The sequence below is a fragment of the Tyto alba genome, unplaced genomic scaffold (assembly GCF_018691265.1).
Source record: "Tyto alba isolate M040663 unplaced genomic scaffold, T.alba_DEE_v4.0 Super-Scaffold_9, whole genome shotgun sequence".
Classification (NCBI taxonomy): domain Eukaryota; kingdom Metazoa; phylum Chordata; class Aves; order Strigiformes; family Tytonidae; genus Tyto; species Tyto alba.
This window is the reverse complement of record NW_024881330.1, coordinates 36,153,165-36,168,604: the sequence shown is the minus strand read 5'-3', so window position 1 is coordinate 36,168,604 and position 15,440 is coordinate 36,153,165. Positions and strand designations below refer to the sequence as shown.

General features: G+C 39.2%; 1 protein-coding gene across 5 annotated transcripts in view; it reads right to left on the bottom strand.

The window, feature by feature from the left end:
- Positions 1-15,440, bottom strand: part of NCOA2 (nuclear receptor coactivator 2) — a 192,801-nt gene that overhangs the window by 111,010 nt on the left and 66,351 nt on the right. For all 5 annotated transcript variants that reach the window (XM_042785715.1, XM_042785714.1, XM_042785712.1 and 2 more), the window contains one exon: positions 10,222-10,470. The gene's annotated coding sequence lies outside the window, so the exon portion shown is untranslated. The remainder of the gene's footprint in view (positions 1-10,221; positions 10,471-15,440) is intronic.

Genomic DNA, 15,440 nt, shown 5'->3' with positions numbered 1-15,440 from the left:
TTTGTGTCCCTTATTAACAGCAGTGACAGGAGACTAATTTAAAATCTTGCAGAAACAAACAGAATTTTAAAGTGTCACAACCTTGCTGAACCCTGTAATTTTTCTTGCTGTAGGAAAACGTGGAAACTATCTGAAATGGAAACCAGATTTGAAAGAACAAACAACAAACAAAAGTTGAGAAAAGCCCTTATACCACTTTTTAATTCTTAAAGGTAAGAACTGGAACCTTAGAGAAATCTTTTAAATATTGCTAGTTAGGAGTCCCACCAGAATAAAAATACACAGGAACTGAACCCAAGCTGTTACACACTTTTTAATGAGGCACATCTCTTTAGGATGCTATCCACCAAGTCATATACTACTTCCATCATATCCTACTCCCGTAAACTGATCAGTCTCAGTCAATGCCTGATCTTTAGAAAACAGAAAAAGCTACTTGGCAATGTTGTATTTCTTCCAAACAAACAAACAAACAAAGCAAAATAGAAATCAACATTTTAAAGCATTGAAACAGATTTATCCAACTGGAAAACATATTTATATATAAAATCACATCTGCCGACATAAAATAATGAATTATAAAATGATTAATACTAACAATCATATACCAGACAGCAGGTATTAGATGCAATATAAAATTATACACAATGTAGAGGTTTCTTTTAAATGTTTTATACATAAATATTAAAAAATAAATAAAATGTGTCCACATACACACACAGCATTCAGACACCTGCTAACAGGACTGCTGTCACCTATGATCCAGGCCAGGAACAAGTGAATAGTCTTTCATCCAGGGGAGAGCAAGATGGATGATGTTTAATGGAAACTCACTCTACTCAGCTTATCAGCAGCAAAAGGGAAAAGAACAGTGGAAAAAGCACAGTATAAACAAAGAAACAGAGAAAACAAGGTGACAGAACTGACTCTTAAGAATGCAAGTGGGAAGGCTGAAGGTACCCAAAGGTATCTACGTGTCTGAACACAGAGAAATTTGTCACCTTGGCAGAGAAGTTTGATCAAGAGCAGAGCTCAAACAACTGCAAGGGCTGACAGACTGGAGGAGTGAAGCTTAGAACTCAGGAAACCTGACTCAAACCTCAAGGTGATCCAGTAGCATGGAAATACTATAAAGCCATTTGCTATTCTAAGTGTGTGCATCTCTTCTAATTTTTCTACAGTACAAAAAGTGACTTTAGAAAGTTTGCAACTGAGCATGAATTTATACTGTTCTTTATATTACTGGGGCAATTTGGAGAGTTCAGCACTGATCTTAGCAATTTGGTTAGCTGACTCATGAGGGCCCCATTCCTGATAAAGAGAAACAATCTGTCCCCAGCAAACAGATCTTTCATGCCAGAGCCAGAAACATTACAGGAGTCCGATAAGGCTCAGGGGAATTTATAAGTACCTGGATTTCATGTAGGTCCATAGAGCAGTGATATGCGGGACCTGGGATGCAGGAGAATTGCTTTCATTCAGTGTTATTTAAGAACAACAACTCTCCTAGAATACTAGAGGCCAGGCTAATTGCAATAACTCTTTACAATAATGCATGTATTTCTCTATTTGACTGTATCGGAATTAGGTGATCCAGATTATTTGTATAAATATACATACACAGAAGTAACTTAAAGTTTTTTCTACTATCTGCTGAAAGAAATACAGTAAGTCAAGATCTTAAATCTAGCATCCTTTTTGTACGTGATTTTTGCACTACTTCATTTTCACATGAACCATCTTAATTATTACAAGAGCTTAATGGTTTCCTAAGTGTGAAAATTCTTAAAACAGTGAATTTGAAAAAAAACCACAAAAGTTGAAAATCATATAAAAATCTAAGTCTTCATTCAGTATTTAACCTTATGATGATAAAAATACACAACCAAGTGTGGAGATAATTGTTAGAGGCGTTTATTTTGGATGACCTGCATAGATTAAAAAGTTATTCAGCACTCTCATGTAATAGGTATGAGTATTATCTCAGGATAATAAAAACTTGATAGACTATCACTGCATGCCAATGAAGAGGACATGTACAAATTTTTTTTTATTATTATTTTTTGCTTATATATATATATATATAACTTTCCAACATCCCATACTTTTCAGGTTTAATAGTTACGGTCTCAAATTAATTTTTAAATTCTTATAAAAGGCAATATAAAACTATAGTATCAAAATCCACTCAAAAATTAGTATTTGATGTCTCAAATGGCAATCAGAAGCTTGAATCTGAATTACTTCATGTGCAAATATGATGCTTTTTTATATGACATGGTGGCTTGTCATTGATAAGGGCATTTTTAGTGAACTGTTTTAAAGGATGTGGTTTTCTATTAAAAGAGGTCGCTTAACATAAGGGGTTTGCAAATATATTTTGGTGGTGGCAGAACCTCCCACCAGCTAATTCTCACAGACCTCACTTCCTAGTCCCCAGGGTAGTCACCAACCCAACCAGCCTGCATATGCCACAAGTAGGTATCCTGGGAATACTGTCAAGATGCCATCATGGAACTAAGACCGGACCACGAGAGAAGGGAGGCTCTTCCACCTGGCACCTTCCACTCCACCTTCTTCCACTCCCCTGGAGGCAGCCCTCTAAATTGGATTGTGGCAAGCCTCCAATACAGCCCAGTTGCTGGGCAGCATTTGCTGCTGCAAAGCTGCTCTCCATCTCCTTTGGTAAAAAGCAGGACAGATGGAAATTTCCTGTAGGCAGGTCTTGGCCCACAGACCACTGTTTGGACCATACTCCTCTACGAATAAGAGCAATCTATTCATTGCATCGAACTGACTGGCCCTACTGTCCTCTTTTACAACGCAACCCCATCCAATCCCTTAACTCAGTGATAAAACACAGCGCAGTGTGAGCACATTTCATTGCCTGTGCTTGGGTTAGGAACTAAGCCATGAAGGAAAATATGGCCATGTCACGCTAAGCAAAGAAACACATGAGTAACTCTGGCAAGCACCTAAGATAAGACTCTTCTGAATGACTGAAGGTAATGTTATATTGATGTTATACTAAATTATTACCGACACACAGACACGGAGAAAGCAGAAGCAGCAGCAGAAGCTTTGCAACCATCCTCTTCAGAGTGGCAGCTGTATGTTCTCTTAAAAGATTGGAAGATAAGAATAGAAAGGAAACTTTTACACAATTAAAAATGTTATAAACCTTGCTGTGTCCTGAAAGTTTCCAAATTTTATTTAGAATGAAAGAAACACTTCAATATATCTAACAACCGTGTTTTTTCAGAGGATGCAAAGGAGTACTCACTTTCATTGGTCTTCCCTTGTCTCCCCTGCTAAATTACAGCTAAAATCACTAGGGAGCTCAAAGCAGAACTCTGTCCTAATTTCTGTTCCCTTCACAATCAGTCAGATCTATCTTGGTTTTTACACAGAGGCTGTTAAGACTCCTTTTGCTTTCAAAACTCCATTCAGAAAGATGAGTCATGGTTCTGGTCACTGATGTAGCTCTTCTGGTTGTTCCAGTGACAACAATATGAGTTAGCCAGCTTTTCCTGAAGAAGGCAAAACCTTGGGCAGCACAGGATGAAATAGTCCTTTTAAGGACTATTAACTTTCTTGCATAAAGTCAAAAGATGGTCACTATGAACGTATATTTCATAAGGTCTTGAGTAAGTATTCTCCACTATTTATCTGATAGTTGAAGAGGAAAGCTAGGAAAGGTAAGGGAAATGTTTCATATTAAGTTTAGGACAGAGTAATGTTCGTTGAGCTCTGCCTAAAGGTTTCTCACAGGGCTTTGCAAAATGCAGTGCTACCTCTCACATGGAGAGAAGCCTGTCTCCAAGAATCTGTCACAGGAAGAAAGGTCCACTGTCGATTACCATACGCAGCAAGTGCTGCAGCTTCAGTAACCAAGCAGAGCTTTCCTCGAGAAACTCTGCTGGGAGAGCTCCCTCTCCCTGGAAAGGCTCCTCACCAGCTCCTCCCAGCAAGCAGAGTACGTGGGGAATATTCAGTAGCTATTTGTTGCTCAAGTGCCTGATATCTGCAGAGACAGAGAAGTGATGATAGGCCCTTTCTGGATGAAAAGTTAGGGCTCTCCTCAAAGGCCCCCAGCAGCCTAAAATGTATGTGAACCAACCCAAGAGTGTACAGGAGCAGAAGAGGAACTCACTCGTATCCTTCTGTACGCGTGCTTTTTTGCCATACTGAGTGCATGAGCAAAGATTCAAAGGCAGGATGGGTGAATTAACTCAGAAAAAAGCTGTCCAAAAAAGCTGAGCAATCAGTCCTCAAAAAATTAATGATAAAAGACTTTGAATAAAGCCAATTTGTAATGGAATGTAAGAAGGGAAGTCCCTAAAGAGAAAAACTGTCTACCAGCTCTGCAGCAGGTTTTGCTGCCCCATGCAGTTTACCATGGCGAGAAGCCAACTTGGCAAAGGCTCACTCTTCTCCAAGGAGCCTGGCAGCACGCCAGCCACACTCACAGGTCTCACTGCTGCTGCCAAGCTCCAGGGGCAATCGAAGATCCCCTTTTGTGAATCTGCAGATCTGGTTATGACCGAGAATATTTGTGTTTTAAAACGCTCTTAAGCAAGTCAAGTTCCCTCTGTTTATACAGTGACTGAACAGGCGAAACAGAATACTTAACCCAGCTAGAGAAAATGAGCCACAGATTGTTAATTATATGGCTATTTGCACTTTGACTGGAAGAGGAAGTAAGCTGGTTATAACTACTTTGGGCTTTACTCCTGCAACTGCATCGAAACCACATTTATGACAGCTGAAACTATGCAATTTTATATAAATGTGGGCACTTCCTGTTTTTGAAGCAAGTCCTCAGCTTCTCACTCCTACCTCACGGTAACGTTGCTGGAACCAGAATGTATTAAATGTGCTCGGTTTTGAAGACTGGTTTTAAGATCTTATTTTACTGGTTTTAAATATGTAGGTAAAAACGCATGTATCGGACTACTGCTGTCAAGCATCTCTATTTCTAGGACCTAACCATACTCCTTAGGCGTTGGGAAACACATATGTTTTCCACGTGTGAGACTGAAACGCCCAGCTGTCACCCGGGGCGTGCTCAGACCTTGGTGACGTGGTCACAGTCGCTCTCGGACGGGGAGACAGGCGTGTCGCGTTCCCCCGAGCTGCCAGGCTGCGCTCTGAATTACACACGCCAGCAGATCTATCTTTTTCCACTCAATATGCAGTATTTCAAGTAATTTTTAATAGCAGCTTTGTTATTTTGCACAGTATGGTATTAATTCTTCATTGTGGCAAGTAGATGGTCAATTTTATAGACACTGAGTATGGGGAGTAACGCAGTCCTCCTGGCATAAATCGAAGAAAATCATTATTCGACTAGAATGTAATTTTGAAAATACCATTTAACAACCCTGATAAGCAGCAGTATGTTTCCTGTGCCTTTTCTCTTACTTTGCTTTTTTATGTTAATTGGATCTCACAAACCAAACTTCTGCAATGAGTACAATTACATAAATCAGCACTCTGCTTTTCCATTGACAGTCATTTTCCTACGAGATTACAGCAGGAAGACTGATCATATTGTTCAACTGAAAAGCAAATACATATCCAGTAATTCCTGATGATAAAATGTGATAATTCTTACTTACAAAAAACCCCCACTCACATGTAATTTACAATGTATTCCTCCAGATTTAGTTCATGACATACTTGGGAGTCAAGCACCCTCTATAAATGCAAGATATATACAGTCAAGATCACCAAAATCCTTAACACTGAGAAGTGTGAGCATTCCTACTACCTTTGATTTGCTCTCCGAGACCACAACCTTTTATTTCTGACCATTAGATCCCACCCTTTAACTACGAGAACATGTCAGCTTTGCCATGCTAACAGACAGTGAACAATTACACGCCTCTTAGTCTCAAACTGGAATAAGATTAAATAAAGGTTCAGTTTAAAAGTCCTTATGCAAAAACCGCCAACTAAAAGAAACACTGAAGCTAAAATTTCGAATTCAATTACACTTGATTTATTGATTTCTCTCCACTTAGCATTCAAAGTAAACACGGTATACAGTCTAATTCATGTGCTTTAAAAACACTTCCCTTGGTTGACTTCTTCCTGCCTCAAGTCAAAGCATGGTTTTGAAGTGGCAGACAAGCCATTCTGCAACTAGAGGAGGCTGGTCCTGCTGTCCCCCTTCCAGGCCATCTTCAGCACAGACATTTGTCCAACTCTGCAGTTAGCAAGATTCAAAGAGTTGAAGAGCCAGCCAAGCAGCCCAACCAAAAATGCAGTGAGCTGACCACTGGTGTGGCTCCCTGAGCCAACTCACCCCAGAGTCGTGGCGGCAGCGGCGCTGGCATGAGGGAGAGGGGGTAATACCTCGGCAGGGAGGGTGGCAAGCTGCACTTCTGGAAGCTGTTAGACCACGGTTAGCTGCGATGATGCTGCATTTGTGACATCTACACAAAAACTGACCCCATGTTCAACCCCTATCCTCCAAACAAGGAAGGACATAGAAAAATCCAATTCATGGGGTGCAGTCCAAATCTGCCCAGTTACCTTAAGAGCCTCACTGAGCTACAGCTGCAAAGTCTCAACTCCTCTTTTGACTATTTTTTTTCGACTGAAGCCTACTGTTTCTACATAGAAGCACTCAAGTCCAGATCTTTGCAAACTTATTCCCAAAAGTAATGTGAGCATTTCTAAAAAGGAAAAGAAAAAAAGACTTAATGAAGGCAACCCGGATTAGCTAAATGATACATCATAGTGGAACAATTCTGCTGTTAAAGATCATGCAGATGTTATGATGGAGGCAAAGAAAGCTTTTCTTTAGCTACAGCACAGCTGCTGCATATGACTTCAAAAAGACTTGGCACAGGACTTCAGCCACAAAACTTCCCCCTCACTTAATTTCATGCACGTCATCTGAAACTTCGGCGAGCTGCACCAAGGACAAAACTGACACAAGGGGAGTTTGGAACATCTTATCAGCAGTGGGGCAGCTCCTTGTGCTGCCAATACTCACATGCACCTTCACAAAACTCAATTATGCATCACCATTCCTCATCAACCCAGCAATCCCTCAAAAGCAGTAATACTCCACACTGCTGTCCCTCTTATGTATACTTGCATTATCTTTAAAGAAGACAACCAAATTACCACGTAATTAACATACATTAAAGCTTCAAAAATAGCCATAATAAAAAGTAAAGGAAATTATCTGGTAAAACTAACATTAGAAAGTATTATCAACTTCCGTTCACGTCCTTCATTCACTGAGCTACTCTAAACAGTCAGACACTCTGGCCACGAAGCTGAAAATGCCATATTTTACAGTCACACTGAATGTACATACTTAATGCCAGTCTTGTATTTTCCACATAATATATGAGCTACAAAGAAAATACTTATATACTGTTTAAACTCAAAGTTCAGCTTTTCCCCTTAAATGTGTCAAAGTATTACAGCTAGTTACATGTAGTACCCAGGAACTTGCATTGATTTTATATATTTAACAGGAAAGCACACAGACCTTAATTAACTTAATTTGATCTGCATGCTAACATTACACTTACTTGTGATTTCCTTTCAGTGATGATATTGATAGATGTACCTGAGAAACCTAAACTGCTTTGAGATGTGTATATGTGTATAAGATTAGAGCATTCCTGTCACATGCAAACAGAATTTTAGAAACTGTTTTTAATTTCTCCCTTTTTCTTCTTTTATTAATTCATGACATCAGCTTGTTGACTCTTATGATATTCTTAGCTTTCACCACGTGAAGCCATAAATCGATTTGTCACCTACAATATTCTTCCCACAACCATGAAGTTACAAAGAATAATTAGTCCAAACGTGAAAACAGCAGTAGGAGCAACTAAAATCCTCTTAACATTCAAACTTTGTGAGTAGAAAAATCTGCAGAAACAAGGAAATACAAGCAGAAATTCACCAAAAGAGAGTTTAAATAAAAATTAGTCAATTACTTAATTATCAAGAACCTCACAAAAAGCTGGAAACACATGACTTTAAAAGAATATTAGCAATGTTGATTAAAAACAGTGAAGAAAACTCATTAAAGCAAAGGTAAAGCTTGGAATACTAGAAATATTAACCACAGTATTACTGTATTCATGAAAACGTAATACTTCAAAATGACCCACTGTAATAAAAGTTAAAAAATGAAAGAATATGGGCACTAACCCCCCGGACTCTACTAGTTTTATAAAACACCATCTACTTCTCAGAATTAGTAACACACTCATGAAACTGAACCAATTTGTTCAACAGATGTTTCAGTTAACCCAAAGGAATTTTACTTTTCAATTGTAGAAATAGAGTGCGCGGAATAAAATTCCACTATTATTAGCAGCTTTCAAAATATATTGGCTCAAAATTAGCTTCCATTTCCATTCTTTCTTTCTTTCTTTCTTTCACATAACAGAAAACATTTTCCATACCAGATTAGACGTGCCACCAAAATAAAGTAGGCACATTGATAACACAAGTCGCCCTCCTCCTCCCCCCCGCCCCCCGTTTTATGGGATACGCTGGAAAGGGAGAGTTTTTATTTTTCTTGGCGCTCCTCTCCCCACATTAGCCGATAATCTTCCCCGCGTAGCTCTGCCAGCGCTGCCCCGCAGGCCCACAACACCCCTGCTGTTCCAGTCCCGTGCTTTTCTCCAGCAGGCTCTGCGAATTGTGCGATCCTTTCGTAATGTGTGCTATTGCATCAGTCTAATTGCAACATAATTTTCAATGTTCTAGGTAAAGCAAATAATTTCATTTTTAACTTCTGCTCATAAAATACAGATTGTTTCCCCTGCTCCCCACCCCCCCCGCCTTTTTTGTTTATGGTTAAATATTTAAAGAACGACTTGCACTGTACGGCAGCAGTCAAACAAAAATACCTCAGGTTTTCTTAGAAAGCAGCACTTAAAAATATTGCTCGGCACCTAAAGCATTACAGCAGGCTTTTACAAAGCCACATGTAACAGATCCCCCATGAGCAGACTGGAAGGGGAACGTGCATTCTTACTCTGTGTATTTAATATAATATTTAGCCATTATCAAAGCTTCATAGCTTTTACCATCTCTCTCTCTCTCCTGCAATAGGGAGCAACAGCTTATCTGGCAAACACACCACATTTCTAAGCACCAAAGACACGCTCTTCGTTAATTCATTAAATATGATCTAATGTTATATATTCTGCATTCAGGTTAGCTAAGTTAAAACAATATTTAGCTTAACCACGCCTTGGCCAAAAAATTTTCTGGTATCTACCGATTACGACAGCATTGTAGCTAGCTATGGACGTCACACTGGGAAAATACAAATCCCGAGCCTGAAGAAATGCAGATGAAATTCTGACCTTAAGCGATTCTGACTGTGGGCATTACAAACAGTCTACTTTGCATCTGATACAACAACCAGGCACAAGAGGCATGTCCCTGTGATGAATGATGAATTTATGTGTCATTTTGGTTTTATGTACATAATATTATCTGAGTTGACAGCATCAAAAAATGTTGTGCTTCTGGCACCCCGTATCATATTATGTGATACAAACATCCACGCTAAAAACAATCTGCAGAAGCAAGCACTCACAAGAGGAAATGTCAGAAGTAAGTTTTAGAGAAACCTAAATTTTGCCTTTGTTTGTTTCTGTGGCATGGTATACACCACAGTTATGTCATACCATTTCCACAGCACCTCTGCTTCATTCAGCGTACAGAATTACCACTAATCAAAACAGTAATCTGTTTTACTCTTGGTATTTGGCATAAGGTCCAATACCTTATTTACTGCATACTACTCAAATTTTTTTTGGAAGACGGAACAAGTAATTTCTTTGTGGATTCAATGGTGCAGTGGAGTGCTTCATCAACATAATGGTTAGTCCTACTGTTACTCTGTTATTCCTAACTTAGAATAACTGTGTTGTTCCCAACTTCCTAACTAAAGCATTGACAGCTTTAAGGTCAAAATGATTCTCCAATTCTGAAGACAGCTTTTTCTCCAGTTTGGCATAACTCAGACCTAATTTTTTCACAGCACTTAGCATTACATTGTGCTTTATATAGCACTTTCAAACCTCAACCCCCACTGCCTCACTCGCAGTTATCAGTGCTCAGCACTTTTCCAGATCACATCCAAAGATCTCAAGTCATCTGCGAGAAAGCAAGACGCGTACATTTCAGCAAAGACACAAGAGAAGCCAGGCTTGAGCAACTTACCTAGCATCACCTAGGGACTCGGCAGCACAGCCAGGAAGAGAGTCCCGTTCGCCAGGGCAGCATGCAGCTGCGCAGAGCACCAGAACGGCGTCTGCCTCCTGCGATCCCCTGCCTCCCTCGCCCGCCGCGCGCGTCCCGACTTCTGCTGGAAGTGAGGCAGGGGTACTACAGAGAACAGCCTTCTCCACCGCATTAACCAGATTCATTCCCGGAGCAAGTCCATCCCGTGCATGGAATGAAGTAGAGGTCCTGAGGGAAAAAAAAACAGCACGTCAGCACGCAGTTAAATACCATTAAATTGCAAGGCTTCTTCAAGAAAAGAGCGAGCGTTGCAAAGACAAGCTCAGTTTTGACATTCCTTGACTTGGACACTGCCACACTGCAAAAATTCACCGCTTCTAGAAAAAAGAAACTGAGACATCAGACCTTGTACGATGGGGTCACACTGACACCTGCAAAGAAGAGCAGTGGGGTCGAAATCTTTAGATATACCATGCAGCTCTTGTGGCAAAGCAGTAAACTGGTTGCAAACAGAAAACAGTTCTCTGCATGGAGACTAGCCACAGATGATGGTTAAAACATATTCTCAAGGAGCTTCTACTGAAATCAGAGTGTTTATTTACATTCAGAGATCTCTGTAGAAAAGGACCTTCCAGAACAAACCCTTTGCCTGTTTTCCTCAAGGCATACCCTCCGGCCCATGTTGATCCAAGCCCTGGTCCTCCTTGCCTACCTTCAGTGCCCTTGCCAAGTCTTTCCTTAACCCAACTCCCCCCAGTTTTTCATCTCCCCTGGCTCCGTCATTTCTAGGCTTGGCCAGCAGTGCCACACACACCCCTTGACTCCCTCTCCTTCCTCCCTCCTTCATTCCCCAACATGCCACTGTATGAACTCTCACTCTTACCCCAGGATCTGTCTCCCCCGTCCACAGAATTTTGGGGCCAGGACTATGCCAGGGCCCTGTGTGTGCCAGTGCCCCACGGGTCTCCTTCTTGCTCTCAGCTTCTGAGGTACAAGGCATCAGTTTTGTCCCCTCAGATCAGCCTCCCTCCTCCCTTTCCTGGCCACACAGCTCTCACATGCTCAAGACAGCATGCAAGAACTGTGATTTCTTTAAGAGGTTAAAGTTTGGTTAGTTATGAGATTTTTGCAGTGCTGACAAAGGGAAAGCCATGACTCATAAGCTGCTCTTCTTCCCCAGTGCCTATCACCGGCGCTTCCCACACTGCCATCTAACTCCTAGTCTCTGCTTCCAAGAGAGGGACATGCAGCATTTCCAAAAGAAGATTTATTTTTTTTAAAAAAAAGAAAACTCTACAATTAGAAATAACATTTTCCACATATTCTTATAGATAGATAAATAATTTTGGCAGGGGAAAAAAAAAAAAAAAAAGCTAGAGGCAAACTGTGTATGTAGCCCCAAAGGCTAACTTTTTGCAAAGCTATAAAAAACTCCAACCAGTATCCTATACTGGGAAGCGTCAGGCTACCTTCCTTATTGCAATTCCTGGCACTCCCCTTTCAGACCTTAACAGCCTAAGACATTCAGCTCCCTTAAATGACAACTGTGCAAATATTAACACCTGAGACCAGTGGTCAAACTGAGGAGTAGCGCCTGCGGGTGGCCAGTGCCAGAGTGAACAGCACACAAGCCACCCCTGGCTTCACCACCAGTTTTGTTGCATGCCTACAAGCAGTGGTCAAACAGCGTCATCAGACAACAGTACACAGTCCACCTAGCATTTCTCTGGATTCCACCATCTGCATCCTGACGGTACCAGTGCTTGCCTGAAAAGCTACTGCTGATGACAAAATACTTCTAGGCCATGAAAACCTGAAGTAAAATGGGTTAGCTTCATTCCTGATGAAGGTCACACACAGCTAGCAGAGATAATTTAAGCAAATCCATTTTACTTCACATTTGTGCTAAATTAGGAGCAGTTGTGTATCAGTTACAAAGAAGAAGGGTAACTCTGTACAATACTATTGCTTGTGATCATCTGCCCCTGCCTGGAGGGGAAATAACCTTCTTGTATGAAACTCTGGGAAACTTTTTCTTTCCTCTTCTCTATTTAGCAATTATTTATCTCAGCATGAAAAACAAACGCAGCACACTGTCAACTAATATACAGAAAGAGGAAAACTTCTCTAAACAGACAATACATTCTTTTAGAGCAAAATCCAATTGAAATTTTTTTTTAACTGAGCTCTTAATAGTAAACAAGACAACAACTTCTCGATGTCTTTTGTAAATACTTCTGTACAAACACGGTCCAGAAGAGCAGACCAAGAAAAGAAAAAAACAGTGTCACATGCTCACGAATGGATGCAAATTATAGTATGAATTAAATGCACTGACACTTATTTTTCAATAAGAAATGATTATTTGCAAGGAATGACTAACTATTCCTGTGAGATCCTATTTAGCCTAGAGTCATCTGATGTACCTAATTGTCAAAAAGGACTTATTAACTACGGCAAAAAAAGTATGTGACCCACATGCACACTCCTAGAACATCCATATTTATTCTTATGAAAATAAACTGGGAAGCTTCAGCATCAGTGTGTAAAACATAACAAAGCATTAAAAGCACATTTCCGTTTTCAAAAATTACTAATAAATAATTTTATTCTATCTTGAATTTAATTTAAGTAATGAAACTGGCTATCAAGCATCTGTAATAGCTAGATTTTTTTTTTTTTTAAAGACAGAATAATTATCTGAACACTGGTTACAGTTAAGATGAAAAATATAATTAGGCTGAATGAAACTTCAGTACTTCAATGTACAATCATGGAAACCACACAAAACTTCTTCCTTAAAAAAGAGAGCAGAATTTCATGCACTATTTCATTTGGCAGAGTATAACATATTTGCTGTCAGCAAAGGACTCTTCAATGAAGAAAAAGGAAAAGAAACTATTTCCATTCATACAGCACTGCCCAGCTGATTAGAACTATCAGGCACTGGTAGTTGTCTCTCAACTGTAAGCAACTGTAACAGATTTAGTTCCTATGGACCACTATAGTGTTCCTAAAAACTCAGCTGAAATCCAACAGACCTCCAAAACCACTGTTTGTTTAACAAACTAACCTAATTATTTTGTCATCAAAATCAATATTTATGGGCTAAACCACTACATCAAGTAGGAAAGCTTTAATGTAAAACAAATCATAGCACACTGATAACGGAAATGCCTGAAAAGGCTCTAGGATTGCATGTATTTATGTAAGATTTGTGAATATATAAACACTCAGTTATATACATCAAGAAAAAGGTGAGGCTCTGTGCAGTGAACTAATCATCAAAAAGACTAATCTTCCTTAGGATAAGTGTATTCTTACAAGGACTTAAGCCAGCTGGCTGAAGTGTATTGAACATCTTACCTAACAGCAAAGATTCAACCAAGACCATTAATTCATTATAAGGTAAGAGTCCCTTTTTCTTTTTTTTTTTTTTTTTTTTTTAAAGTAGTGTCCAGCATTTTTAAAGTACAAGTTATTCCCTGAAAACCTCCAGCAGCTTTCTGTTATTAATACAATTATCACAAAAGCCTCACTACAATGCAAACAGCGTATTTGCTATGATCAACATACTGGCATCATTTAATGAGGGATTCTTCTCTACATGGTAAAATTAATTTTGTTATTAAGTTTGTTTAGGGACGCTGTTCTTTAAATCATTATAAGGAACATAATTTCCTACAATACTAGAACTTTCAATCATTAAAAAAAAAACAAATCATGCTACCCTTTTCATTTCAAGAAACATCTCAAAGAATTGCAGTATCTTATATAACTACTGCTACACTAGCATCAACACAAAAACTACTTTATGCATTGATCAACATGTATAATGTAGTTTACTCTTTTATTTCAATCTGTTCAAATAACATGACACGATGAGCTCAGTATAAAACATTATGGTTCTTACGCAAATAAACAGACTCCCACATTAAGGTTACTGCTCCACAACACACTGCACACAGCTGCTCACAGCTTGTCCTCACACTGAAAAGTAGATTAAAATGGAATAGCAATGTTATACCTGTATTCCACTGATTTTATTGACCTAGAGCATAGTATTAAAAAAAAAAAAAAAAAAAAAGAAATCTGAGTTAACAATACTGACAATAGAACCTACAACTTCCCACTGCTGTGGCACAGTGGGAATCCTTAATTTTGTGGCTCACTGACATATGAAAAGAAGCCTGTGTCTTGGAAGCCAAGTCTGACATAAGAAGCACCCATAACATGAACCCTCTACTGCTAACCCCATTCCCAGCACCATTGCAAGTTCAAAAAAACTTAGCTTCAGTTAAATATTTTTAAGGTCGAATGCCTCTTCCATTCTTTACCAAGCATTTAGAGAAGCATAGGGTGCAAAGTGAGTCAAAGTATCATAGTTTTATGGACATCAACTCATGACCCCAGTTGACTTTCTTAGGATCTACAGCAATTTCCAGCACCTCAAGCACTGCTCTGACTGACTAAAGGTTTTAGTCAGTCATTTCATAAGCGCTTACTTTAGACCAATATTTAAGCTCACCTCACTTCATGTACTCTACAAGAAAATTTGTTTTCTTAGTCTATGAATGACAGCGCCAAAAATAGTTACAGAGCAAATAGTAAAGGGTATATAGTATTATGTTATCCATATGGTATCAATTACATCTACTTATAGTCTGTTAAGTTTTCAAAACAATGCACTGGAGCCTCAGATTTGTGAAAATTTATTTATTTATGTGTGATTTTACTTTTTTTTTATTAAATCAGAGAGTTATAAAAGCAAAACTGAGTAACAGCACAGATATAAGGATTTCTTATGTATAAAGCTAACAAGAAGTCCTTAGAATAAATGCAAATACACCTGTAGTATTCTCTGGCCACAGAACTGGCTCTTGGGACATATCTCAGCATGAAGATGACTCCTGGCACACATTTGGCAGTGCTGTACCAAAGCAAACCTTTAAAGCTATCTTCCCTCTTATTATTGCAGCTTCGAACAAGAATACACTGTGACCATTTATCTTAGGGAGCAAAACCCCCTTTTTGCTGCAAGGTTTCATGGCTATTTTTAAACCATGCTTTAGTTTTCACCTAGGTAACTTTCAGAAGCTCAAAATTACATGATAAAATTCATACATTTGCCAAAGACACAAGAAAGTTTTCCATAAAGCAGAGAATAAAAAATAGAACTGAGAAATTTTATTGCTCCT